This window comes from Oncorhynchus gorbuscha, linkage group LG08 (assembly GCF_021184085.1).
Source record: "Oncorhynchus gorbuscha isolate QuinsamMale2020 ecotype Even-year linkage group LG08, OgorEven_v1.0, whole genome shotgun sequence".
NCBI classification, from domain to species: Eukaryota; Metazoa; Chordata; class Actinopteri; order Salmoniformes; family Salmonidae; genus Oncorhynchus; species Oncorhynchus gorbuscha.
This window is the reverse complement of record NC_060180.1, coordinates 31,258,566-31,283,475: the sequence shown is the minus strand read 5'-3', so window position 1 is coordinate 31,283,475 and position 24,910 is coordinate 31,258,566. Positions and strand designations below refer to the sequence as shown.

At 43.5% G+C, this 24,910-nt stretch overlaps 1 protein-coding gene across 17 annotated transcripts in view; it reads right to left on the bottom strand.

The window, feature by feature from the left end:
* Positions 1-24,910, bottom strand: part of ablim1a (actin binding LIM protein 1a) — a 147,417-nt gene that overhangs the window by 76,823 nt on the left and 45,684 nt on the right. Inside the window, exon 1 of one of the 17 annotated variants that reach the window (XM_046359151.1) lies at positions 13,037-13,282. The exons of the other annotated variants lie outside the window; for them this stretch is intronic. The gene's annotated coding sequence lies outside the window, so the exon portion shown is untranslated. Of the gene's footprint in view, positions 1-13,036; positions 13,283-24,910 lie in introns of those variants that run through there. 17 annotated transcript variants of the gene reach the window in all.

The window sequence follows — 24,910 nt, the reverse complement described above, 5'->3', positions numbered from 1 at the left end:
TGTTTACATTACAATAGGTGTAATGTAATATGAAATACAGAAATTTACTTGCCACCAAGCTGCCTGTAAATTACTGTCAAATTCACAGTAGCCGCTTTACAGTGTTTACACAGTCCATAAAACCTTATTCATTGGAATCTAAAAGGCAAAACTGATCCTGAATCAGCACTCGTACTTTGAGACGCTTGATCGATACACCCCTTCCAGCCGCAGGTTAATTAAGGTTTAGTGTCATGAATCTTGCCCTGGAGGCAGAATTGTGCAATTTCCACTATTTGGGCCAGCTGCGAAGTCAAAATTGGCTATATTGTGAAAATTCCTGAAAACCAAAATGTGCTTTTTCATCTTCCATTCATGATGAAAAACACTAACCTGAGTCCTGTCCAGATGATTAATTTGTACCCCATCACAATTTTGTTACCCAGTCACAGATGAGGCTTTCACACAACCAACAGGAAGTTGATTGGTGGTTCTCAGATTTATTCCCGAAGCCTCACGTAGTGATAAATCTCAGAGATGCCGACGGGTTGAGTCGACAAGTCCGTGAGGCAAAATAATCGTTCACCATGAAACAAGAGTTAGACATTACTTTGAAGAGCAGTGAGGATGAAGGAGATGATCTGGTCCAGATAGTTTTCCTATTATGATGAAATTATATTTGTCACATAATTTGTAAACAACAGGTGTAGACTAACAGTGAAATGCTTGCTTATGGGTCCTTTCCCAAAAACGCAGAGTTAAAGGTAAATATATTTTTTTAAACTAAATATATATATATAGAAATAGATACACAAGTAATAAATACACAGTGAATAATGAATAACAATAACGACTAAAAATAACATGGCTATATACAGGGAGTACCAGTACCGAGTCAATGTGCAGGGGTACAAGGTAATTGAGGTAGCTACAGTGGCTTGCAAAAGTATTCACCCCCCTTGGCATTTTTCCTATTTTGTTGCCTTACAACCTGGAATTAAAAATAGATTTGGGGGGGGGGGGTTTGTATCATTTGATTTACACAACATGCCTACCACTTTGAATATGCAAAATTGTTTTTATTGGTAGAAATACAAGAAATAAGACAAAAAAAAATGAAAACTTGAGCGTGCATAACTATTCACCCGACAAAATCAATACTTTGTAGAGCCACCTTTCTCAGCAATTACAGCTGCAAGTCTCTTGGGGTATGTCACTATAAGCTTGGCACATCGCGCCACTGGGATCTTTGCCCATTATTCAAGGCAAAACTGCTCCAGCTCCTTCAAGTTGGATGGGTTCCGCTGGTGTACAACAATCTTTAAGTCATACCACAGATTCTCAATTGGATTGAGGCTTTGATTAGGCCATTCCAAGACATTTAAATGTTTCCCCTTACACCACTCGAGTGTTACTTTATCAGTATGCTTAGGTTCATGGTCCTGTTGGAAGGTGAACCTCTGTCCTAGTCTCAAATCTCTGGAAGACTTAAACAGGTTTCCCTCAAGAATTTCCCTGTATTTAGCGCCATCCATCATTCCTTCAATTCGGATCAGTTTCCCAGTCCCTGCCGATGAAAAACATCCTCAGAGCATGATGGTGCCACCCCCATGCTTCACTATGGGGATAGGGTTCTCGGGGTGAAGAGGGTGTTGGGATTGCGACCAGACATGGCGTTTTTCTTTATGGCCAATAAGCTACATTTTAGTCTCATCTGAGAAGGATAGCTTCTTCCATGTGTTTGGGGAGTCTCCCACTTGCCTTTTGGTGAACACCAAAAGTGTTTGCTTATTTTTTTCTTTCCTGGCCACTCTTCTGTAAAGGCCAGCTCTGTGGAGCTTTCGGCTTAAAGTGGTCCTATGGACAGATGCTCCAATCTCCGCTGTGGAGGTTTGCAGCTCCTTCAGAGTTATCTTTAGTCTCTTTGTTGCCTCTCTGTCATGTTTTGTCATTTATTATCTTGTCTTGTCCCTGTGCTTCCCATTCTATTCGTTTCCCTCTGCTGATCTTATTAGGTTCTTTCCCTCTTTCTATCCCTCTCTCTCCCCCTCCCTCTCTCACTCTCTCGCTCTCTCTTCTCTCTATCGTTCCGTTCCTGCTCCCAGCTGTTCCTATTCCCCTAATCATCATTTAGTCTTCCCACACCTGTTCCCGATCCTTTTCCCTGATTAGAGTCCCTATTTCTCTCCTTGTTATTCGTTTCTGCCCTGTCGGTTCCTTGTCTAGAATTCACCGTGCTGTGTTTGTGTATCGCCCTGTCGTGTCGTGTTTTCCTCAGATGCTGCGTGGTGAGCAGGTGTCTGAGTCTGTCTGGTTCAAGTGCCTTCCCGAGGCAACCTGCTGTTCACCTGCTGTTCAAGATCGAGTCTCCAGTTTGTCCTCGTCATTTCGAGTGAAAGTTGTGTTTTTTGATTGTATTTACTTTACTGGATTAAAGACTCTGTTTTCGCCAAGTCGCTTTTGGGTCCTCTTTCATCAGCATGACAGAAGGAACCGACCAAGGAATGGACCCAGCGACTTCAGACGCTCGTTACACTGCCGTCAAGATCCAAGGAGCCATGCTCGGCAGACACGAGCAGGAATTGTCTGCTGCTCGCCATGCCGTGGAGAACCTGGCCGCTCAGGTTTCCGACCTCTCTGGACAGTTCCAGAGTCTTCGTCTCGTGCCACCTGTTACTTCCTGGCCTGCCGAGCCTCCAGAACCTAGGGTTAATAACCCACCTTGCTACTCCGGGCAGCCCACTGAGTGCCGCTCCTTTCTCACGCAGTGTGAGATTGTGTTCTCTCTCCAACCCAACACATACTCTAGAGAGAGAGATCGGGTTGCTTACGTCATTTCACTCCTTACTGGCCGGGCTCGAGAATGGGGCACAGCTATCTGGGAGGCAAGGGCTGATTGCTCTAACAAGTACCAGAACTTTAAAGAGGAGATGATTCGGGTTTTTGACCGTTCAGTTTTTGGTAGGGAGGCTTCTAGGGCCCTGGCTTCCCTATGCCAAGGTGAACGGTCCATAACGGATTATTCTATTGAGTTTCGCACTCTTGCTGCCTCTAGTGAGTGGAACGAGCCGGCGCTGCTCGCTCGTTTTCTGGAGGGACTCCACGCAGTGGTTAAGGATGAGATTCTCTCCCGGGAGGTTCCTTCAGATGTGGACTCTTTGATTGCTCTCGCCATCCGCATAGAACGACGGGTAGATCTTCGTCACCGGGCTCGTGGAAGAGAGCTCGCATCAACGGTGTTTCCCTGCTCCGCATCGCAACCATCTCCCTCCTCTGGCTCAGAGTCTGAGCCCATGCAGCTGGGAGGGATTCGCATCTCGACTAAGGAGAGGGAACGGAGGATCACCAACCGCCTGTGCCTCTATTGCGGAGTTGCTGGACATTTTGTTAATTCATGTCCAGTAAAGCCAGAGCTCATCTGTAAGCGGAGGGCTACAGGTGAGCGCAACTACTCAAGTCTCTCCATCAAGATCCTGTACTACTTTGTCTGTCCATCTACGCTGGACCGGTTCGGGTGCTACATGTAGTGCCTTGATAGACTCTGGGGCTGAGGGTTGTTTCATGGACGAAGCATGGGTTCGGAAACATGACATTCCTTTCAGAGAGTTAGAGAAGCCTACGCCCATGTTCGCCTTAGATGGTAGTCATCTTCCCAGTATCAGATTTGAGACACTACCTTTAACCCTCACAGTATCTGGTAACCACAGTGAGACTATTTCTTTTTTGATTTTTCGTTCACCGTTTACACCTGTTGTTTTGGGTCATCCCTGGCTAGTATGTCATAATCCTTCTATTAATTGGTCTAGTAATTCTATCCTATCCTGGAACGTTTCTTGTCATGTGAAGTGTTTAATGTCTGCCATCCCTCCCGTTTCTTCTGTCCCTACTTCTCAGGAGGAACCTGGCGATTTGACAGGAGTGCCGGAGGAATATCATGATCTGCGCACGGTCTTCAGTCGGTCCCGAGCCAACTCCCTTCCTCCTCACCGGTCGTATGATTGTAGTATTGATCTCCTTCCGGGGACCACTCCTCCTCGGGGTAGACTATACTCTCTGTCGGCTCCCGAACGTAAGGCTCTCGAGGATTATTTGTCTGTGTCTCTTGACGCCGGTACCATAGTGCCTTCTTCCCCTCCGGCCGGGGCGGGGTTCTTTTTTGTTAAGAAGAAGGACGGTACTCTGCGCCCCTGCGTGGATTATCGAGGGCTGAATGACATAACGGTTAAGAATCGTTATCCGCTTCCCCTTATGTCATCAGCCTTCGAGATTCTGCAGGGAGCCAGGTGCTTTACTAAGTTGGACCTTCGTAACGCTTACCATCTCGTGCGCATCAGAGAGGGGGACGAGTGGAAAACGGCGTTTAACACTCCGTTAGGGCATTTTGAGTACCGGGTTCTGCCGTTCGGTCTCGCCAATGCGCCAGCTGTTTTTCAGGCATTAGTTAATGATGTTCTGAGAGACATGCTGAACATCTTTGTTTTTGTCTATCTTGACGATATCCTGATTTTTTCTCCGTCACTCGAGATTCATGTTCAGCACGTTCGACGTGTTCTACAGCGCCTTTTAGAGAATTGTCTCTACGTAAAGGCTGAGAAGTGCTCTTTTCATGTCTCCTCCGTTACTTTTCTCGGTTCCGTTATTTCCGCTGAAGGCATTCAGATGGATTCCGCTAAGGTCCAAGCTGTCAGTGATTGGCCCGTTCCAAGGTCACGTGTCGAGTTGCAGCGCTTTTTAGGTTTCGCTAATTTCTATCGGCGTTTCATTCGTAATTTCGGTCAAGTTGCTGCCCCTCTCACAGCTCTTACTTCTGTCAAGACGTGTTTTAAGTGGTCCGGTTCCGCCCAGGGAGCTTTTGATCTTCTAAAAGAACGTTTTACGTCCGCTCCTATCCTCGTTACTCCTGACGTCACTAGACAATTCATTGTCGAGGTTGACGCTTCAGAGGTAGGCGTGGGAGCCATTCTATCCCAGCGCTTCCAGTCTGACGATAAGGTTCATCCTTGCGCTTATTTTTCTCATCGCCTGTCGCCATCTGAGCGCAACTATGATGTGGGTAACCGTGAACTGCTCGCCATCCGCTTAGCCCTAGGCGAATGGCGACAGTGGTTGGAGGGGGCGACCGTTCCTTTTGTCGTTTGGACAGACCATAAGAACCTTGAGTACATCCGTTCTGCCAAACGACTTAATGCCCGTCAAGCTCGTTGGGCGTTGTTTTTCGCTCGTTTCGAGTTTGTGATTTCTTACCGTCCGGGTAGCAAGAACACCAAGCCTGATGCCTTATCCCGTCTGTTTAGTTCTTCTGTGGCTTCTACTGATCCCGAGGGGATTCTTCCTTATGGGCGTGTTGTCGGGTTAACAGTCTGGGGAATTGAAAGACAGGTTAAGCAAGCACTCACGCACACTGCGTCGCCGCGCGCTTGTCCTAGTAACCTCCTTTTCGTTCCTGTTTCCACTCGTCTGGCTGTTCTTCAGTGGGCTCACTCTGCCAAGTTAGCTGGTCATCCCGGTGTTCGAGGCACTCTTGCGTCTATTCGCCAGCGCTTTTGGTGGCCGACTCAGGAGCGTGACACGCGCCGTTTCGTGGCTGCTTGTTCGGACTGCGCGCAGACTAAGTCGGGTAACTCTCCTCCTGCCGGTCGTCTCAGACCGCTCCCCATTCCTTCTCGACCATGGTCTCACATCGCCCTAGACTTCATTACCGGTCTGCCTTTGTCTGCGGGGAAGACTGTGATTCTTACGGTTGTCGATAGGTTCTCTAAGGCGGCACATTTCATTCCCTCGCTAAACTTCCTTCCGCTAAGGAGACGGCACAAATCATTATCGAGAATGTATTCAGAATTCATGGCCTCCCGTTAGACGCCGTTTCAGACAGAGGCCCGCAATTCACGTCACAGTTTTGGAGGGAGTTCTGTCGTTTGATTGGTGCGTCCGTCAGTCTCTCTTCCGGGTTTCATCCCCAGTCTAACGGTCAAGCAGAGAGGGCCAATCAGACGATTGGTCGCATACTACGCAGCCTTTCTTTCAGAAACCCTGCGTCTTGGGCAGAACAGCTCCCCTGGGCAGAATACGCTCACAATTCGCTTCCTTCGTCTGCTACCGGGTTATCTCCGTTTCAGAGTAGTCTGGGTTACCAGCCTCCTCTGTTCTCATCCCAGCTTGCCGAGTCCAGCGTTCCCTCCGCTCAAGCGTTTGTCCAATGTTGTGAGCGCACCTGGAGGAGGGTGAGGTCTGCACTTTGCCGTTACAGGGCATAGACTGTGAGAGCCGCCAATAAACGCAGGATTAAGAGTCCAAGGTATTGTTGCGGCCAGAGAGTGTGGCTTTCCACTCGCAACCTTCCTCTTACGACAGCTTCTCGTAAGTTGACTCCGCGGTTCATTGGTCCGTTCCGTGTCTCCCAGGTCGTCAATCCTGTCGCTGTGCGACTGCTTCTTCCGCGACATCTTCGTCGCGTCCATCCTGTCTTCCATGTCTCCTGTGTCAAGCCCTTTCTTCGCACCCCCGTTCGTCTTCCCTCCCCCTCCCGTCCTTGTCGAGAGCGCACCTATTTACAAGGTACATAAGATCATGGACATGCGTTCTCGGGGACGGGGTCACCAATACTTAGTGGATTGGGAGGGTTACGGTCCTGAGGAGAGGAGTTGGGTTCCGTCTCGGGACGTGCTGGACCGTTCACTCATTGATGATTTCCTCCGTTGCCGCCAGGATTCCTCCTCGAGTGCGCCAGGAGGCGCTCGGTGAGTGGGGGGGTACTGTCATGTTTTGTCATTTAATATCTTGTCTTGTCCCTGTGCTTCCCATTCTATTCGTTTCCCTCTGCTGGTCTTATTAGGTTCTTTCCCTCTTTCTATCCCTCTCTCTCCCCCTCCCTCTCTCACTCTCTCGCTCTCTCTTCTCTCTATCGTTCCGTTCCTGCTCCCAGCTGTTCCTATTCCCCTAATCATCATTTAGTCTTCCCACACCTGTTCCCGATCCTTTTCCCTGATTAGAGTCCCTATTTCTCTCCTTGTTATTCGTTTCTGCCCTGTCGGTTCCTTGTCTAGAATTCACCGTGCTGTGTTTGTGTATCGCCCTGTCGTGTCGTGTTTTCCTCAGATGCTGCGTGGTGAGCAGGTGTCTGAGTCTGTCTGGTTCAAGTGCCTTCCCGAGGCAACCTGCTGTTCACCTGCTGTTCAAGATCGAGTCTCCAGTTTGTCCTCGTCATTTCGAGTGAAAGTTGTGTTTTTTGAATGTATTTACTTTACTGGATTAAAGACTCTGTTTTCGCCAAGTCGCTTTTGGGTCCTCTTTCATCAGCATGACACTCTCTGATTAATGCACTCCTTGCCTGTTCTGTGAGTTTTGGTGGTCGGCCCTGTCTTGGCAGGTTTGTTGTGGTGCCATGGATTTAATGTTGCACCGTGGGATGTTTTTCCTGATCTGTACTATTTAGCGAGCTCCTTGGTCTTTATGGTGCTGCTTGCTTGCTTGGTGGTGCCCCTTGCATAGGGTTGTTCCAGACTCTGGGGCCTTTCAGAACAGGTGTATATATACTGAGATCATGTGACACTTAAATAAAGTCCACCTGTGTGCAATCTAACTAATTATGTGACTTCTGAAGGTAATTGGTTGCACAATATATTTTTTATGGGCTTCATAGCAAAGAGGGTGAATACATATGAATGCACCACTTTTCCATATATCTATATATTTTTTTGAAACAAGTTATTTCTTTCATTTCACTTCGACAATTTGGAATATTTTGTGTATATCCATTACATGAAATCCAAATAAAAATCCATTTAAATTACAGTTTGTAATGCAACAAAATACAAAAAATACCAAGGGTGATGAATACTTTTGTAAGGCACTGTATGTACATATACAGTATGTAGGGGTAAAGTGACTAGGCAAATGGACTGATAATAGTCGGTAGCAGAAGCGTATATGGTGAGCGTGAAAGGGTGTGAATATGTGTGTGTGTGACGTCAGTATGCATGTGTGAGCATGTTGTGTGTGTGGGCATATGTAGTGTGAGTTGAGATGTCAGTGTGAGTGTGTGTGAGTGTGTAGGTAGAGTCCAATGTGTGTGCATAGAGTCAGTGTTAGTGCAAAAAAAGTTAGTGCAAAAAAATGGGTAAATGCAAGTAGTCCGGGTAGCCATTTGATGAGCTATTTAGCATTCTTGTTTAGCAGTCTAATGGCTTGGGGGTAGAAGCTGTTCAGGGTCCTTTTGGTTCCAGACTTGGTGCACTGGTACCGTTACTATGGCTTGGGTGTCTGGAACCTTTGAAACATTTTGGGGTTTTTCTCTGACACCGCCTGGTATACAGATCCTGGATCTTTATGGTAGTTCATTCCCAGTGATGTACTAGGCCGTACTCACCACCCTCTGTAGCACCTTGCGGTCTGGTGCCTTGCGTTTGCTGTGCCAAGCAGTTAAGCAGCCAATCAAGATTCTTTCAATTGTGCAGCTGTAGAACTTTTTGAGGATCTAAGGGCCCATGCCAAATCTGTTCAGCCTCCTGAGGGGGACGAGGCATTGTCTTACCCTTTATCACAACTGTGTGGTTGTGTGTCGATAATGTTAATTCTTTAGTGATGTGGATAATTAGGAACTCGACCCGTTCCACTACAGCCCCATCAACGTGGATGGGGACAAGCTCGCCCCTCAAGTTCCTGTAATCCACAATCAGTTATTTTGTCTTGCTATAATTGACAGAGAGGTTTTTGTCTTGCCAACACTCTGGCTGGTATCTGACCTCCTCCCTATAGACTGCGTGATCAGTCCTACCACCGCTGTGTCATCAGCAAACTTGATGATGCAGCCACGCAGTTGTGGGTGAACAGGGAGTATGGGAAGGGACTAAGCACATACCCCAGAGGGGCCCCCTTGTTGATGGTCAGCGTAGCGGATGTGTTTTTCCCAACCCTAACCAACTGGAGGCGGGCTGTCAGGAAGTACAGTATCCAGTTGCAGAGGGAGGTATTCAGTCCCAGGGTCCTGAGCTTGGAGGGGACTATAGCGTTGAATGCTGAGCTGTAATCAATGAACAGCATTATTTTATAGGTATTACTTTTATCCAGGTTGGTGAGGGCAGTGTGAAGTGCAATAGAGATTGCGTCATCTGTGGATCTGTTGGGGCAGTATGGGAATTGGAGTGGGTCCAGGGTGTCTGGGATGAAGGTGTTGATTCGAGCCATGACCAGCTTTTCAAAGCACTTCATGGCTATAGATGTGAGTGCTAAGGGGCGATAGTCATTTAGGCAGGTTACCTTGTCATTCTTGGGCACAAGAACTATGGTGGTCTGCTTGAAACAAGTTTGTATTTCAGACCGGGTCAGGGATAGGTTGAAAATGTCAGTGAAGACACTTGCCAGCTGGCCATCACATCCTCTGATTATGCATCCAATCTTAGTCCTGTATTGACGATTTCTCTGTTTGATGGCTTGCCTGAGGTCGTAGGGCGATTTCTTATGAGCGTTTGGATTAGTGGCAGGTCTTTATCTCAATGCAGATGTTGCCTTTAGTCCATGGCTTCTAGTTGGGATATGTATGTACGTGCGGTCACTGTGGGAACAAAGTCACCAATGCACTTAATGAAGCCGGTGACTGATTTGGTATACTCCTCAATGTTATCGGATGAATCCCAGAACATGTTCAAGTCTGTGCTAGCGAAAGAGTCCTGTAGTTCAACATCTGCTTCATCGGACTACTACCATATTTAGCGTGTCACTGGTACTTTCTGTTAGAATTTTTGCTTGTAAACAGAAAGCGGGAGGATAGACTTATGGTCTGTTTCGCCGAAGTGAGTGCGAGGGAGAGCCTTGCGTTTCCATGTGAGGAATGAAGGTGATCTAGAGTTTTGCTGCCTCTATAGTTGCACAGGTGACATCCTGGTAAAAATGAGATAAAACGGATTTCAGTTTCCCTGCATTAAAATCACCAGCCACAAAATAACACTTTCCCTGAATGTGCATTTTCTTGTTTGTTTTTGGGCCTATACAGTTCATTGAGCGCGGTCTTAGTGTCAGCTATAGTTTGTGGTGGTAAATAAACAGATAAGAAAAATACAGATGAAAACTCTCTTGGTAAAACTCAGGTGAGCAAAAACTCAAGACTTCCTTCATTCTACTGCAGTGGGCTAAATCAGGGTCACATCGAGTGATTCTTGGTAGTCTTAAACAAATCTACTTTGAAACAAAAGTATACACATCACACACAGTTACAGTGCATTCTGAATGTATTCAGACCCCTTGACTTTTTCCACATTTTGTTACGTTACAGCTTTATTCTTTAATCAATCAATTTTTACCCCTCATCAAACTACACACAATATGCCACAATGACAAAGCAAAAACATGTTTTTTGAAAAATGTACCAATGTATTAAGAATTTTAAAAATAAATATCAAAATGTACATAAGTATTCAGACAATTTACATGGTTGAAGCACCTTTGACAGTGATTACAGCCTTGAGTCTTCTTTGGTATAATGCTACAAGCTTGGCACACCTGTATTTGGGGAGTTTATCCCATTCTTCTCAAGCGCTGTCATGTTGGATGGGGAGCATCGCTACATAGCCATTTTCAGGTCTCTCTAGAGATGTTTGATGAAGTTCAAGTCCGGGCTCTGGCTGGGACACTCGAGGACATTCGAAGACTTGTCCCAAAGCCACATCTGCATTGTCTTGGCTGTGTGCTTAGGGTCATAGTCCTGTTGGAAGGTGAACCTTTGCCTCAGTCTGCGGTCCTGACTAGTCTCCCAGTCCCTGCAGCTGAAAAACACCCCCACAGCATGATGCTGCCACCACCATGCTTCACCATAGGGATGGTGCCAGAGGTACTCCAGATGTGACATTTTGCATTTAGGCCAAATAGTTCAACCATGGACTCATCACACCAGAGAATCGTGTTTCTCATGGTCTGAGACTCTTTAGGTGACTTTTGGCAAAATCCAAGCGGGCTGTCATGTGCCTTTTACTGAGGGATGGCTTCCATCTGACCACTCTACCACAAAGGCCTGATTGGTGAAGTGCTACAGAGATAGTTGTCCTTCTGCAAGAGAAACAGAGAAACACTAGAACTCTGTCAGAGGGACCATTGGGTTCTTGGTCACCTCTCTGACCAAGGCCCTTCTCCCCCCGATTGCTCATTTTGGCAGTTCCAAACTTCATCCATTTAAGAAAGATGGGGGCCACTCTGTTCTTGGGGACCTTCAATGCTGCAGAAATGTTTTGGTACCTTTCCCCAGATCTGTGCTTCAACACAATCCTGTCTTGGGAACTCTACGGACAATTCCTTCGATCTCATGGCTTGGTTTTTGCTCTGACGTGTACTGTCAACTGTGGGACCTTATTTAGACAGGTGTGTACCTTCCCAATCATGTCCAATCAATTGAATTTCCCACACGTTGATTCTAATCAAGTTGTAGAAACATCTCAAGGATGGTCAATGGAAACTGGATGCACCTGAGTTCAATTTCGTGTCTCATAGCAAGGATCTGAATACTTAGGTAAATAAAGCATTTCTGTTTTACATTTTTTAAATGAGCAAAACTGTCTAAAAATCTGTTTTTGATTTGTCATTACGGGGTATTGTGTGTAGATTGCCGAGGATTACACATTTTTCCATCTATTTTACAATAAGGCTATAACGTAAAAATGTTGGGAAAAAGTCAAGGGGTCTGAATACTTTCCGAAAGTACTGTTAGTGCCTTGTTGTAAAAAGGACGCATGTTTAGGAATATTTTTATGCTCTACACAATTCCTTCTTTTCATTATTCTGTACACGCTTCCATCTTTTCACTCTGTCATTTAGGATAGCATTGTGGAGTAACTACAATTTTGTTGATCCATCCTGCGTTTTCTCATATCACAACCATTAAACCCTGTTACTGTTTTAAAGTCACCATTGCCCTCATTGTGTAATCCCTGAGCGGATTCCTTCCTCTACGACTGTGATCACCAAACGGTTGATCATGATCGACTGGTAAATCTCCAAGACATTTCTAGTCGATCACTAAAAATGTCTGTTAAAAACCCAACGATAAAGGCTTGCGTTCCTATTTTTTATTTATTTCGCGCTCTTGACGGTAAGTGCACTTGATTCATCAGCCCTAGAGCCAGAAATGCAAAGTATTCCCATTTTGAACCATTTCCTGTGTCTGAAGGTACGTGGCATATCAAGAAGCTGATTAAACAGCATTGTCATTACACAGGTGCACCTTGTGCTGGGGAAAATAAAAAGCCACTCTAAAATGTGCAATTTTGCCACAAGACACAATGTCACAGATGTCTCACGTTTTGAGGGAGCGTTCAATTGGTATGCTGACTGCAGGAATGTCCACCAGAGCTGTTGCCAGATAATTGAATGTTCATTTCTCAACCATAAGCCGTATTCAACGTCGTTTTAGAGAATTTGTCCAACAGGCCTCACAACCGCAGACCACGTGTATGACATGGTGTGGGCGAGCGGTTTACTGATGTCAATGTTTTGAACATTTGTGGCGGTAGGGTTATGGTATGGGCAGGCATAAGCTACGGACAACAAACACAATTGCATTTTATCGATGGCAATTTAATTGCACAAAAATACCATGATGAGATCCTGAGGTCCATTTGTTTACGGTACAGTATATGTGACCAACAGATGCATGTCTGTATTCCCAGTCATGTGAAATCCAAAGATTAGAGTCTGATAAACTTATTTAAATTGTCTGATTTCCTCATATGAACTGTGTCATGACGTGAATATCATGTGATGATGATTATTCTATCAAATCAATTAAATACTTTGAATTGATTATGTGATTAAATTAATCTCGTAACAATTGTTGTTGCAATTAGTATCTAACCCATCACCGGCCTTGACGAGGCTCATATTGGGTCTGGGCTAGTATTCCCCCCCTTTGTGTCTTGGACACAATGAATGGGGTGGGGAAAGAAAGAGCGGGAGAAGGAGAGACAAAGGAATTAAACAATCGTACATACAGTTCAATAATACGCTCATCGTAAATATGGATATTTTGCACCCTAACAACCGCTCATTCGGATTTAGAAATGCAACACATATTTACGCTTGTATGTCTTTGTCGTATCTCTGTTGAAATCGCCTGGTCCGTCTATGGGGAGTATTCCACAGAAAGTCTCTGGTTGTCCATTGGATCCTTAAGACGTTCTAATGGTCGTTTGAAGGGATCTCCCTCGTGTCTTTGGTTAAAGTTCTAGACTAGTTTACATTATAGCTGCAGACTGTGAATGTCTAGTCTTCACCTTCACACTGTTAGTCATGCTGGTCTTCACGTTCTCTGGTCTGATAGAGTCTAACCATTTCCACGTGTATCCACCGCTCCACGCTTTCTGGTCTAGTGGTTTATTATTCAGGGTACAGCTAAGACCCCTTTCCACACTGGCAGCAACCCGTCATGTTTTGGTCTGTATTTAAATTGCAACCATTTCAATGTGTAGCCATAGCGCCACGTTTTCTGGTCTCATGTACATTTCGTTAGGAGTCCTTTTATAAGCACTCTGGAAAAAGGGGCGTTCCTTTTGGCATAATGTCTGTGCTCACGTGGGCGTGGTTACTGACTGGGTAAAGCTTTACATGAAAAACAATTATCTCATTTAGATGGCTAAAATCACAAATAGTTTTGTATTTAATCATATACATTTAACAACTCTGACATACATTGTGAAAGCTCTTAAAGTTACAATGTTTCTGGGCATAGGTGCCTCATGTTTTGAAAGCGTTGAGTTCCAATGTGTCCCTATTGAGCAGTGAATGGGCTATCAACCAGATTCTTTCTCCGTATTCCCGAAGGTGTCTACAGCATGGCGACGTAGTTTTACGCATTTATGTTGAAGAATACCCGTAGGCGGATACATTGCGCAAGTGGTCATCTGATGCTCCCAGAGAGATTCTCGCGTAAAATACAGAGGTAGCCATTACTCCAATCGGTCCTACTGAAAAACCAATTGTCCCCATGGATATATTATCGAATAGATAATTGAAAAACACCTTGAGGATTGATTATAAACAACGTGCCATGTTTCTGTCGATATTATGGAGCTAATTTTAAATATTTTTCACCGTTTTCGTGACTGCAATTTCCGGGCGATTTCTCAGCCAAACGTGAAGAACAAGCGGAGCTATTTCGCCTACAAAAAAAAAATATTTGGTGTAAAAAGGACCATTTGCTATCTAACTGGGAGACTCGTGAGTGAAAACATCCGAAGCTCACCAAAGGTAAACAATTTAATTTGATTGCTTTTCTGATTTCCGTGACCAAGTTACCTGCTGCTAGCTGGACAAAATGCTATGCTAGTCTATCGATAAACTTACACAAATGCTTGTCTAGCTTTGGCTGTAAAGCATATTTTGAAAATCTGAGATGACAGTGTGATTATCAAAAGGCTAAGCTGTGTCTCAATATATTTCAATTGTGATTTTCATGAATAGGAATATTTTCTAGTAATATTTTGTCCGTTGCGTTATGCTAATTAGTGTCAGATGATGACAAAGGTCCCGTTCACGGGATGGGGTGTCACTAGAGGTTAAGTCCCTCCTGGCCATTTCCCACATTATTTGTGTTAGGAATATTGTTTCATTATCCACTTTTGGATGTTATAGTTTCGGCGGGAAGAATCTCCTTGTAACAAAATGGTTCTTTCCCCTCAATAGTGCCTGGCTAGGGAGAGACAGTACCTGCAAGGTATTTACGGGGGTCTTGAAACCTTTGGTTAGGCGATACCTTTGATCTTCATGCAGGAGGGCAAGTCATGACAACTATAATTCAGTAATTTCAATGAAATTGTTGCATGTTGCGTTTATATTTTTGTTCAGTATAATACAATAAATAAATTACCAGTGTGATCATATACCTCAAATTTTGAAATATAATTTCCAAATGGCCTGAGAAGAGAACTGGCAAGGCAATACAAGCATAGCCAATATGCAATGTATTGGGCCAAAACCTACTGCACAAACCTCAGTGATGTAAAACTGTTTTTAATAGGTTAAAAAAACGATAGCTTATACAGCATTAAGTCATGTTTTAAAAAGAAATCTGAGCGGTCGATCTCGGCTTGCATTTTAATTTAGAAAGTGATCTTGACTCAGAAAAAGTTGGTGACCACCGCTCTACGGCAAATTAGTTAAAACCTCTCTAGGGTACGTGGGACGGTAGCATCCCACCTGGCCAACATCCAGTGAAATTGCACAGCGCCCAATTCAAAATACAGTATTTTTTATATTTAACCTCATAGTCCGCCCCATCCCGCATGCGGTCGCATTACTACAGCCTCAAGCTCATTACCATAACGCAACGTTAGCGATTTCTAAAAATCGCAAATGAAATGAAATAAATATGCCTGCTCTCAAGCTTATCCTTTTCTTAACAATCGTTTCGTCTCAGATTTTCAAAATGTGCTTTAGAACCAGAGAAAATCAATAATTTGTATAAGAGTGGTGATAGCTAGCTTAGCATTTAGCGTTAGCATTTAGCATGCAACATATTCACAAAAACCAGCAAAGGGATCAAATAAAATAATTTACCTTTGAACAACTTCAGATGTTTCAATGAGGAGACTCTCAGTTACATAGCAGATGTCCAGTTTTTCCTGAAAGATTCTTGTGTAGGACACATCCTTCCGTTTTGTTACTATGCATTTGGCTACCGAAACTAACCGAAAATTCAGTCACCTACACGTCAAACTTTTTTTCCAAATTAACTCCATAATATCGACTGAAACATGGAAAACGTTGTTTGAATCAATCCTCAAGGTGTTTTGTCATATATCTCTTCATTGAAATGGCAGTCCTAGAAGCCTTCTTTGTTCTCTGATTCGGATGGAAAAATACTGGTAGCTGACTTTTGCGCTCCAATTTCCACGCAGACACCGTGCGGGACACTTGGCAATTGTAGTCTCTTATGGTCAATCTTCCAATGATATGTCTTACAAATACGTCACAATGCTGCAGACACCTTGGGGAAACGCTAGAAAGTGTCCGTTCATTCCTGTCGCATTCACAGCCATATAAGGCGATCATGGAAAACGTACCCTCAGAAATCCTGTTCATTTCCTGGTCGCTCAAACATCTTGGTTTTGCCTGTAGCTTTTGTTCTAAGGCACTCACAGTGAAAATCTTTGCAGTTCTGGAAACGTCAGAGTGTCGTCTTTCCAAAACTATCAATTCCAAGCATAGTCGAGCATCTTTTAGTGACAAAATATTGCGCTTAAAACGGGCACGTCTTTTTATCCAAAAATGAAATACTGCCCCTAGAGTCATAAAATCCAAAGTGCAATACATCAAAATAAAGCTTAACTTCTTGTTAATCCAGCCAAGGTTTCAGCTTTCAAAAAGGCTTTATGGCCAAAGCAAAAATATAAAGTCCTTCTTTATAGCCATAAAAACTCAGTTTAGCTGGAGCGCTTCAGTCAATAATCCACCGATTTCCCTCCTTAAAAATGCACACAAAATGAATCCCAAACGTTACTAATAAACTTAACCAAACAAGTCAATGAACGTTTATAATAAAACCTTAGGTACCCTAATATGCAAATAAACGATCAAATTTAAGACGGAGAATCGTTACCGTCTTTAAATAAATCACCAAGAACGCGCTTTCCTCCACGCGCTTGGAAACACTACAGCCAAAATGGGAGCCACTCATTTTTCAAGAAATCAGCCTGAAACTCTTTCTCAAGACTGTTGACATCTGGTGGAAGCCTTTGGAACTGCAATCAGGGAGGATTTCGCCGTATAATAAAAGCGCCAGCCATTGAAATCAGTGTGATGCTGTGGTTTGTCCTCGGGGTTTTGCCTGCCATTTCAGTTCTGTTATACTCAGACATTATTTTAACAGTTTTAGAAACTTTAGAATGTTGTCTATCCAATATTACATATTATATGCATATCCTAGCTTCTGGGCTTTTTATCCGGACGTCAAAATACCGCCCCTTAGCCCAAAGAGTTTTTAAGAAGGACACCTGTATTTTTGTAGCCTAATTAATAACTTCACTATGCTCAAATTAATATCCAGTGTCTGTTTCCTTTCACATCTACCAGTTGGTGACCTTCTTGTGGTTGAACTCTGTGCTTGACATTCAATTGAGGGACCTTAAGATAATTGTTTGTGTGGGGTACAGCGATGGGGTAGTCATTGAAAATCATGTTAAAAACTCTTGCAGCTCCCCCCCCTACTTTGTGCAATTTCCGCCTGAAGACATACCCAAATCTAACAGCCTGTAGCTCAGGCACAGAACCAAGGATATGCATATTCTTGGTACCATTTGAAAGAAAACACTCTGAAGTTTGTGTAAATGAATTGAATGTAGGAGAATAACACACAATAAATCTGGTTTAGATAAAACAATGAAAAAAACATAAGTTTTTTATTTTTATATCATCTTTAAAATGAACAAGATAAAACAAACATTCAGATAGGATGATGGGGACAATTTCAGTGGAAAATATAAGAGGGCAACAGTACTTGTGCAAAGTTTCAGAATGATAACTTCCAAAATGAGTGTGCTTACATGACATTTATCATGAAATCACCCAGGTGTCCCACACAAGTCGCCCAAATGTACCCAAGTGGCCAAATTGGTGAAGGTATACATTTGGAAACAAATAACTATATACAAAATACCAAAATGGTATTCTAACACACCCCCCCAAAATAAATTGGGAAAAATAAAATAATTAGAGAGAGCAAACTTAAATTCACACAGGACACCGGATAAGACTCCCATTCGGAGGCAGTGTCACTGTGAAAGAAAATGTTCAGTTAGAATAGTTTCACATGTGAGCCCTGTATCAACAGGTATAATAAACATATATATATATAGAGAGTTGAAGGTTGAATATATTATTATATTATTATTACCTGCTAGATCTACCGTCTCTTTTATATTATGACATTTCAGAAAGATCTACTGTTATATTACAACAGACCAGCTGTATCTACTGTCTCCATTTCACTTTGGCCATTGATGGTGTCCTGCCCTCTCCTCAACAGCCTCAAATAGGCTATTTCATGTGGGTTGCGGTGGGGCGGCAGACACACGCATCTCACATTTCATGACATTAAATGTTTATATATTGCTTCTAAAATAAATAAAAAATCACAAATAATATTCTATATTATTAATTTCAAACAAGGGCATTAGCATGATAAGAACTTAACAGTCCAAAACGATGTCCTCTCCCGTTCAAAAAATATTCCTCCACAATCGCTAAATGAAGCGTCCTACAACAATCTCTGTCTCACCTTCCCAATCAATTTATTCTAAAATTGTTTGTACATCTGTATATCTAGACTTGACTTAGTCGCCATAATGATTGATATATAAACAGCTGAATCTGCGCGTTTACCAAACAATGCAATGCGTAATGTGTTTCTCCTTCCGGTATGAAAATTCAATAGCGCATGACTCTCTTTACACTGGAGCTTACTACATGGGTTGGTCTTGCAACACATAAACATGGCGTATTGCTGTTTAGCTCAGCTCATTGGCTATCTACCCAGCTAGATTTCAAGACAATCAGTGGTCATTGGGTTAAAATACAGTCAATCAACAAAACAGCGGGCAAATCATTGGTGCACAATGATGTCATTACTTGTTGTCTTCAAATCGGTTTCTTTCAGTCAATACGTCCAGCGAAATGGCCCATCAGGTTTGATTGTGTTACAAACAAACCAGTTGATTGCAGTGAAACCAAACATGACTGGAAAAGTCACATTCTGTGTGGGTGATTTACCTGGAATGTGTCGTCGAAAATGGAATGAGACGGAATTCACTACACAAGCGGTTCACAAAATGTTTCGGCTATAAAAACGGATTTGATCAAACAAAAGATCATTCATTGTGTAACAATGAGCATTGGAATTGCAAACAGAAGAAGATCGTCAAAGGTAAACAATTTATATTATTGCAGTTTGTGATTTTGTAGCGCCTGTGCTGGTTGAAAGTTGTTTTTTATGGGGCTCTGTGCTCAGGTAATCGCAATGTATTCTTTCGCAGTAAATCCTTTTTTGAATCTGACGACGCAGTTAGATTAGCAAGATTCTAGGCTTCCGATACATGTGAGACACTTGTATTTTCATGAATGTTTAATATGACTATTTATGTAGCGATCACCTTATGTTGTGGAATTTCAGCCCGCTACCGTGTTCCGTGCGCAGAGGGGTTAACGACTATTATGGAACACAGAATGAATCCATGCAACTTATATGATTTGTTAAGCACATTTCTACCCCTAAACGATTTAGGTTTTCCATAACAAATGGGTTGATTACTTTTTGACTCAAAACATTTCAACTTATCACTTTCAATTAATTTGTTTAAAAACTTCTCAAAACTAAATTCCACTTTGACATTAGGGGCAGATCAGTGACACAACTTATCAATCCAATTTAAATTCAGGCTGTAACAAGACAACATGTGGAAAAAGGGGTGTGAATACTTTCTGAAGTAAACAGTATGTAAAGATCATAAAACGTGACCAGTGTTCAATGACTCTATGTACTCTATGTAACATGATTTTCAATGACTACCCCATCTATGTACATAGAGTCATTGAACACTGGTCACGTTTTATGATCTCTACATACTGTTTACTTCAGAAAGTATTCACAGCCCATCTCTAAGGTGCAGGGCAGAGCACCGGGTGGTATCCGGCTACTAACAGTGACTAAAGCTAGTGGTGACTATTCATCAGTCTGATGGCCTGGAGATACAGTATAAGTTGTTTCTCAGTCTCTCGTTCCCAGCTTTGATGCACCTTTACTGTCTCCTCCTTCTAGATGGTAGTGGGGTGAACAGGCTGTGGCTTAGCTGGCTGAGGTCCTTGATGATCTTCTTGGCCTTCCTGTGACACTGGGTGCTATAGATGTTCTGGAGGGCAGGCATTGTGCACCCGGGGATGCATTGGGCTGACTGCACTACCCTCTGGACAGGCCTGCGGTTGCGTATGGTGCAATTGCCATACCAGGTGGAGATACAGCCATACAGGATGTTCTTAATGGTGCATCTGTAGAAGTTCTTTGGGCCAAGAGGAATTTATTCAGCCTCCTGACGTTGAAGAGACGCTGTTGCGCCGTCTTCACTACACTATCTGTGTAAAGGGACCATTTCAGGTTGTTAGTGATGTGCATCACGAGGACCATGAAGCTTTTGACCCTCTCCACTCTGGCCCTGTCCAGGTGAATGGGGCGATGTTTCTCTGCTCTCCTCTGCCCCTTTGGTTTGTTGACGTTGAGGGGGGGATTATTTTCCTGGCACCACTCCGACAGGGCCTCCCTTTAGGCTGTCTCATCGTTGTTGGTAATCAGGCCTACCGCTGAGCTTGTAGGACACTATGGTGTTGAATGCTTAGCTGTTGTCGATGAAAAGCATTCTTACATAGGTATTCTAGGTGGGAGAGGGCAGTGTGCAGTGGAGGAGTGATCTGATTTGCTGAAGGGAGGGTGGGGGAGGGCCTTGTAGTCACCCCAGAAGGGACAGTAGCAATGATCCAGGCTTCATGTTGCAAGTGTAGCACAGGAGATGTGTTGATAGAATAGCGGTATCATTTTCCTTAGATTTCCTTTATTAAAGTAACCAGCTACAATAAATGCAGCCTCAGGGTATGCGGTTTCCAGTTTGCACATAGTGTAGTTCCTTGAAAGCAGTTGTGCTGTCGGCTTGTGGGGGGAATCTATGGCAGTGACGATGACCGAAGAACATTTTCTCATGAGGTAATGTAGTCAGCATTTGATGGTAAGGTACTCCAGATTGGTAGAACAAAAGGCAGTTGATAATCATGAAACAAACCCCTCCACCTTTCTTTTTCCCATAGAGTTCTTTCTTCCAGTCCACGCGACGGACATCGAACCCCGCTGGCTGAATGGAGGGGGACAATGCATCCGGAGAGAGCCATGATTCTGTAAAACAGAGTATGTTACAATCCCTGATTTCTCTCTGGAAGGAGATCCTCGCTCTGAGCTTGTGTTTTTCATTGTCTAGGGACTGAACATTTGTAAGTAATTGTATGCAAGCCACCTGAGTCTGTCTAGGGCCCCACTCCTTCTACATATTCTCCTGTGTCTACATTTTGGTGCATCTCCCGGGATGAATAGAGCTGCCTCTGGAAGATCAGACAAAGGATCCAGGCCAAGGAAGTCAAATTTCTGCTATGTACAACTAAATCCTAATTTATATTTTTTATTTAAGTCAAGAAGATACGATGAGCCAGACCAACCAACTCACTGAGGTGGATCAGAGATGGCAACCTCCTCTTTACCATGTTGATGGACACTACAGTACTACTCTGTGCACCACAAGACTAAGACATGGTACAGGACCCTGTTTTTCCATTTCATTGACATTGCTGTGACCAACTGCTACATCACATGAAGGCCAGTAGATGGAGATCTAATCCCACTAATGAGTGTGGGGTCAAGGGTGACCTCTTCACCTGTGGCATAACGTGAGGGACAGACACGGCAATTCTGTCTGATTGGGCTTTTTGTTCTGTTGAAAAACAGACGTGGAGAGTAGTCCAAAAAATGTATATAGCTGTTTGTTTGATTAATATTTTTGCCCCCTAAAATGTATAGAGGTACCCAAGACCGATGGGAAAATCTGATTATATTGGACAAAACCTACTTCCTCAGTGTGTGCAATGCTTTATCTTACAAAATTAAGCAAGGAGTTTTTTGCTTTTTTGCCTTTATCACACATAATCACTCATAAGTGTCTCAAAAGTCTGTTTTGATATTCTACTATTTGTAGCTGAGAGTGCTTTGAATCCAAAGCCATAAAGCACTTGATTCTCCTATACAGGAGGAGCACTGTAGAAGCCAATGTGTCAAGGTAGTGAAAAACGGCCCAAAATGTCTTAGACTTTTGGGGGGAAAGCAACCACCATTGTCAGATCCAGCAGATGAGCATTAGAAATCCAATCCAATGTCTTTAGACCTATAAATACATTGGCTCGAGAAGAGGGGATTGGAGAGGTGATCTACCACTGGCCCACTAATCCCAATTAACAATCACATGATCACTGAACTTCTCAGTGCTTCTTATGGCAGGCAGGCAGGAAGAGATAGGCCTAGGCCATATTTCTCCTTTCCACTGAATTTTTTTTATTGCAATATACAGGGTCTCTGTCTGACTGATAGAGCCCTGCACAGGAATGAATTTTAAGCATGAGTCATACCCATTCCTGCGACTTAAAGACCCTACACTACCCAGGCAGATTGCTTCTGACAGATTTCAGGCCCGGCCCTGCCCGAAACCCGAAATCAGAAATAACTTCCTCCATTAGTAAATCCATTAGCTGCTTTTCTCTGTCTATTACTCGCTTCCTGCATGCAGCTCGCTCTGCATACACTCTGCTCATGGCATCGCTGAGTCTGTGAGTATCCATAGCAACAGCTACCCTTGGGCTGCACTGCTCAATGAAGAGACATAAGAGAACTGTTAGCTACTTTTTGTCACTCTAAACTCTGACAAAACTCAAAAAACATTATTATTTTCCATGGAATAATCTCTGCTGTTGTATATTTGATGAGGTTGAAGCACTTCTGACACCAGATATGACTGTACTGCACAGCGGAGCACAAGCAAATGTCTCAGCTTCAACATTCTAGTGATCAATTTAGTGATACACGAGCCCTGCCCATACTTATTGATGAAAAAACAGACCCTACCTGGCCCTAACCAAATGTATAATATCGGTGCCCGTCGGGCTCAGGTCGGGTACCAGAGCTCTACTGACTGAATGTGTTTTCACATTAAATGTAGTGTCAACTGTGTCATCTGCTGGATGACAAAACCTACAGTTATGACACATTAATTGCAAAATAACAGTGACAAACAGGGCCCAAAAACTGTTAAGGCCTAAATACATCTGTCCCAACAGCAGAGCTTTCTTTGCAGCACCATGGAGTGAATCCTTACTACTGCTACACCTGACTATCAGCGGAGCCTTGTCTGGCAGCGAAACAGTTAATTCAGCCTAAATTTACTGCAATTTTAAGAAACATAGCTGATATGGTTGACTTGCTTCAATAAATGTGGTTTCGACTGACAATTGAGATGTACAGCCGTGGCCAAAAGTTTTGAGAATGACAAATATTAATTTTCACAAAGTCGCTGCCTCACATTGTATGATGGCAATTTGCATATACTCCAGAATATTATGAAGAGTTTGCAGATTAATTTAAATTATTTGCAAAGTCCCTCTTTGCCATGCAAATGAACTGAATCCCCCAAAAACATTTCCACTACATTTCAGCCCTGCCACAAAAGGACCACCTGACATTCAAGGAGAGCGGTTCAATTGTTGTGAAGAATGCTTCAGGGCACCCAAGACAGTCCAGCAAGCGCCAGGACCGTCTCCTAAAGTTGATTCAGCTGCGGGATTGCAGCACCACCAGTAGAGAGCTTGCTCAGGAATGGTAGCAGGCAGGTGTGAGTACATCTGCACGCACAGTGAAGCAAAGACTTTTGGAGGATGGCCTGGTGTCAAGAAGGGCAGCAAAGATGCCACTTCTCTCCAGGAAAAACATCAGGGACAGACTGGTATTCTGCAAAAGGTACTGGGAGTGGACTGCTGAGGACTGGGGTAAAGTCATTTTCTCTGATGAATCCCCTTTCCCGATTGTTTGGGGCATCTGGAAAAAAACTTGTCCGGAGAAGACACGGTGAGTGCTACCATCAGTCGTGTGTCATGCCAACAGTAAAGAATCCTGAGACCATTCATGTGTGGGGTTGCTTCTCAGCCAATGGAGTGGGCTCACTCACAATTTTGCCTAAGAACACAGTCATTAATAAAGAATGGTACCAACACATCCTCAGAGAGCAACTTCTCCCAACCATCCAGGAACAGGTTGGTGGCGAACAATGCCTTTTCCAGCATGCATGATGGAGCACCTTGCCATAAGGCAACAGTGATAACTAAGTGGCTCAGGAACAAAACATTTATATTTTGGGTCCATGGCCAGGAAACTCCCCAGACCTTAATCCCATTGAGAACTTGTGGTCAATCCTCAAGAGGCGGGTGGACAAACAAAACCCCACAAATTCTGACAAACTCCAAGCATTTATTATGCAAGAATGGGCTGCCATCAGTCAGGATTTGGCCCAGATGTCAATTGACAGCATGCCAGGGCGGATTGCAGAGGTCTTGAAAAAGAAGGGTCAACACTGCAAATATTGACTCTTTGCATCAACTTAATGTAATTGTCAATAAAATCCTTCGAAATGCTTGTAATTATACTTCAGTATTCCATAGTAACATCTGACAGAAAATATCTAAACACACTGAAGCAGCAAACTTTGAAAATTAATATTTGTGTCATTCTCAAAACTTTTGGCCATGACTGTACTATGGCATAAGGGAATGATGAGTGGATAAGAGGCAATCTTTAATTTTGATTAAGCGAGCTAAGACGTACGTAGTCAATATAACTATTTGTTCAGCACTTTCCAAATGTACAGTGGTGGAATTCAGAACATGGGCCGTTCTTACATTATTCTCCCTGTACACCAAGTCAGAAAGTTACAGCCTTTTTCTAAAATGTATTAAATATTTTTTCCCCATAATGACAAAGCAAAACAAGGTTTTAGAACTTTCTGTGAATTTATTACAACTTAAAAGTTTTTAGACCCATTAATCAGTACTTTGTTGAAGCACATTTGGCAGCGATTACAGCTTCAAGTCTTCTTGGGTATGTTTCTACAAGCTTGGAAAACATGTATTTGGGGAGTTTCTCCCATTCATCTTATGCTCTGTCAGGTTGGATGGGGAGTGTCGCTGCACAGCTATTTTAAGGTATTTTCAGAGATGTTCGATCCAATTTCAAGCCGAACTCTGGCTGGGCGACTCTAGGACATTCAGATACTTGTCCCGAAGCCACTCCTGCGTTGTCTTGGCTGTGTGCTTAGGGTCGTTGTCCTGT